The sequence below is a fragment of the Simochromis diagramma genome, unplaced genomic scaffold (assembly GCF_900408965.1).
Source record: "Simochromis diagramma unplaced genomic scaffold, fSimDia1.1 OVJJ01000386.1, whole genome shotgun sequence".
NCBI lineage: Eukaryota > Metazoa > Chordata > Actinopteri > Cichliformes > Cichlidae > Simochromis > Simochromis diagramma.
In genome coordinates, this window is record NW_024387210.1 from 168,870 (window position 1) to 173,961 (window position 5,092).

A 5,092-nucleotide genomic window follows, 5' to 3' on the forward strand; every position below is an offset into this window, starting at 1 on the left:
AGAGCACATAGCAACAGCTTAGCAACCACCTTTCCTGTTTTCACCACATATATGGGACAAACACTGAACCACTAATAGACATGTGACTGTGACAACAGGAAGTGCACTAGTTTGATGAAACTGTTTCTTCTCCTAAATTAAGCAGATATATAGAGAGAAATGTTCTCACTGTTATTTGGTCTACTTATTTAGATGTGAATGATCTGATTCTAACCAAGAAAGCATCCTGTCTTTCTCCACAACATGTCACAACACGAACAATAAAGAAAAAGTCAATAATCACTGACACTTATTATTCCCAAATATACTTGAAAATTCAAAAAGTACCAAGTGAATAAGAGTTACGATCACACACTCAAATAAGAATTATAGATGACTAAGAAGTCTTTTTTAAATATATAAGTTAAAAAATATTGTTTAAACTCTTAACACTGTTTAACAGGAAATGTGGTCAGTGATACGAAGACCATGTCACATGTGCATATCTGTTTATGGTTGGTGAAATGAGTGTATTAATGGGACCTTGAAAAAACATGGCATGGGAACATGGCAGAAAAAGCTGTTTCTCAGACTGTTTCTGTGAGTTTTGATGATGATCCACCTCCTAAGACCACCAGGTACCAGAACAGCTTCTTCCCCACAGCTGTCAGACTCCTGAACTCTGCCTCCTGACATCTGACCCACGTTAACACATGGACTGAACATACACACACCCACAATGGACAACTGTACCCTCAAACACACAATAATAACATGGACTGAACCACCACTCACAACCACTAGCACTTTATATAGCCTCTGTAGGAATTATATCTCACTTATCTTAACTGCACTACTGTATAGCTCTGTGTAAATAATCATTCTGTACATTCGATAATTTTTAACCCTACAACTGTTTACAACTTGCATAGTTCCCATTTCTGTATAGCTGTATATCTCAGATTTCTGTAAAGTTATTTATTTCATATTCTGTATAGTTTTTCATATTTATATCCTGTTCATAGCCTGTTCATAGCTTGTACTCACTACAGCCTGTACATACTTATAGTTATAGAATATTCACAACATACTTCATACCGTGTACATTATAACATACCATAATAGACCCATTTCTGTAATATACTCACATATCTATATTATTGCTAATATATATTGTAATATATCTATATCACTAAAGCACTTCTGGATGGATGCAAACTGCATTTCGTTGCCCTGTACCTGTGCATGTGCAATGACAATAAAGTTGAATTCTATTCTATTCTACGACCCGAACTCTTCCATGGCATGCATTTTAAATTTCTCTTTGTTATTTAGGCTGATTGGGACCCAATGAATGTAAAAACAAAGAATTACCGGGGTTTTTTTTAACCTGATTTTTGTTTCTAAGAAAAATGAGAGCCACTTATGAGGATATTCGTTTAAAATTCTGATAGAACAGTGGCAGTATAATGTCCTCATAAGTGGATATCAGGCCCTTGTAGAGCAAAATTTAGTATTTTGGTCTAAATAACCCAAAATGTGATGTCCACATATATGGACGCAAGGTCCTAGGAGGTTAAAATTATTGCTGACCTAGTAATCCACTGAGTCACATTTAACATGCAATGCATGTTGTTCCTCTCACAGCTGTACAGCAGGTGTACCAAAGGGTAGCACAGGCGGTGAGGTTGCTCTCAATTTCTTAACAGACTGTGTGATCTTGATTCTTGTTCAGCTTTTTTCCATGTGGCGGGGTGCGGTTGGTTTCGCAGCTGCAGCAAGGCAGACACACCTGAGTGATCACACCACACCTGCAACCTGTGACTTCAAGATGTTAACAGCTGCCTTATGATTTAAGTTAATGTTGTTGATACTCTGAAGTTGGTGTCAAAATAATCCACCAAGAGTACCTTTCTCTATCTGTCTCTCTGTCTCTCCCTCTCTCTCAGGAATTTGATCAACTCTATGTTATTCATAACCTGAGATTCAAACTCACATCTGACCTTTGTCATTGCTTAAGCATTTTATGTTGCTTTGCCTGTGTTGCTCTTTTTTAGCTCCAATATTTTTCTGCTCATTAATCCTGGCCCTGTTAACATCTGATACTATATCCATTCATTTTGTATTTTGCTTAATGCAGAGGAGCAGAAATTGGGTTTATAAACACTCATCTCTCTTTTTTCTGTGTGTGTGTGTGCGTGCGCGCGTGTGTGTGTGCAATGCTGCGTGTGCTATATGTGAGCGTGTGTTTGTGCATGTGTGCTCGCAGAAGGAAGGCCATGGCAGAAGCTTTTTTTGAATGCATTTCCAATCAGCTTTTTTACAACAAGTGTAGTTCATACAGTGGAATAAATGTATTCTTTCCGATACTTTACAAATATGAAACTAAAGATTTTGCGTTCATGCACATTGTGAAACAAGAATCTCAATATTTGTGTCACAATGATTTCTATAAAAACATGTTGTTTACGGGGATAATGTGACAAATCTTTTGTGGGTCCTATTAACCCTTTAAGACCTACCATAGAACCAAGTCCGCCAGAGCTTATATTATATTTTTACATGCTGTAGTGCCATTTTTGGGAGCATTTCAAGTTGCTATACATCAATACAACCATTACAGCCTAAATTTTAATAATATGCATGCATTAAGTGCATAGTAATTACATAAATTACAAAAAAAGTGCAATAAACTACAAAAAATTTAAAATCGTTTTTGTTTTTTAACATATATTTCTAGTTAGAGAAATTTAAGAGGCTTATCCCTCAAAACTGTAAATACAAAAAAGTTGCACAAAATAGTTTCCCACCACAGGAAATTTATTTTGAGTGTCTTCATAGTTTTACTTTTGAAATACACCAATTTTTATATACTGCAGGAAAATAAATATTATAGTGCAAATTTGCAAAAAAGCAGCATATGCATCAAAATAAACTATTTCCAGCAGTGCAATATGAGTCCTCAGCATCCCAGAAACGACACAGAAAGTCATAAAGTCAAACATAACTTTTAAAAACACCAGTAAAAGCTCATGAGGCCCTGATGGTAAAAAACTACATTTCCGCGAAAATGACGTCACTTCCGGTTTCGGGCAGGTCATGGCGGACATGCGGTAGTTCACACTGATGGATGTAGGAAGTGTTATGAACAGCTGATCGGATCGGCTCAGCGAGTTTCTGGAATATTGTGTTTTTGTTGCTGCAAGCGCTTTTTATGCAGTTTTTGCAAAGCTATATGTGGAAGGAAACTGTGACCTAGGACAAGCTGATGGCATAATATGTAAGTACAACTCCTCCGGTTTCATATGCAAAAAAAATTATTGCGCTAGCTCACGTGGTTGCAGTGCTACTGGGATTTAAAAATAGTTACGCAAAACGTAGCATGCCCGCTCTGACCGGTTTTAAAGGGTTAATGATCAATGGTGATTGAAGAGGAAGCTTGAACCCTGGCTCTGGACATTTTCATGACAAGTGACAGCGCAGACATCTACTAATGGGAGAACATGTTTTATCATCATAAAGTCTGTGATATGAAGGATTGTTAAAGTGTCACTTCAGTAATGCTGCTGAGAGAAAGAAGTGTTGACTCATGTTTTTAATAGATGACTTAAAACACTAAACTCTAATTTCAGGGGTTTATTTTAAGTTTACAGAATAAAACATCTGGTAAGACGATGGTTTTTACTTCTCACTGTTCGTTTTATGTGTATCTATTTACCATGTATGCTACTTTGCTTTGCGGACTGTAAAATGTTTCATTGTATTCATGAAATAAACCAGAATTTCACTGTCTGCATCTTTTACTGTTTTTCTGCTTTTGTTCACTCCAAGTTTGACAAAACCCACAGACATCCAGAGTTAACTCACTAACACCGTGGAGCAATCTCAGTGTATTTTAGCTGCTTTTTCAAAATTTGAAACAGGATGAACGTTGCTGTTGTTTAATATTTTTTTAGCTGCTCAAAAAAGTAATTTCATGGCTTGAATATTTCCAGCTGATAAGGAGACTTATAGCAATGCAAGACTTTCAAATGCACATCCAAAGGCTTTAAACATCCACTTTGTCTGTAACAACAGTATCAAGCTACAGAGCATTATTTTTACTAAAATTCAACATTTTCAATGAAAACTTGGCTGCTTTTTTATTTTATTGTAAAAAAACAAAATAAAACCCTGAATGCCATTTTTAGGATGATATCCTTTGAGATTCCATTTTTATTTTTTAATATTTTTCAATATTTATGCTTTTGGAGTGATGTTGGGATGTTGGGTGTTGTTGGGATTGAAAATGTTTGATTTCTTTTACCGAAATAAGTCTTGAAGATATGTTTAGCCTATTTTAGAGTTCAGAAATGTAGAATTATTGTAGAGACACTGACACTGCCCTCGATGTAATAAAGGCTTGAGTGTCATAAACTTAGGAGTAGATTTCTAGGAGACCTTCCCCCACTTGAGCTGTGAAAGTAAGACAAAGAGAAGTTAATGCTGAGTGGAAATTCCCCAGGGGATACCTGGGTGGGGGTCTCAACATTTGTAACTGGATAACTGTGGTCTGGAACGGGGATGGACTTTTATGACCCCCCAGGAAGTCACGTACGCAGAGGTACAAACACATATATACAGATGCACTTACACACAGGCACACAGTCACTCACGTGCACTCACATAGACACACGGTCCTTCAAGGACCTGCAGTTCAAAAAAGTGCCCCATCCGACAGCCAAACCCATCTGTTCTCTGATTGGATTGTTACATTTGTGATTGACATGACATTGACCAATCAGATGAAAGGAAGAAAAATAGGGTCAAAATTCGTACTTGTAACTTGCAGGGTTTTTTTTTTGGCTAAGTCCACACACAAATCTTTTTTATGCACACACAAATTCTTTTTACATATACAAATCTTTTTTACACACGCACAAATCTGTAGCTGTATATTACACTATCAGTGCTTGTTTACTCTTGTCAATAATTACATTTCTAAATTCTCTTTGTGCAGTTACAGGTAAATAATATCCAATATTTTATCTAAATGACTGCTTTGTCTTCGAAAAGGTGAAGAGCCTGAGGCCAGTGATGGTCCAGTTCTACTCTAAGTACATCCTTACAGTGG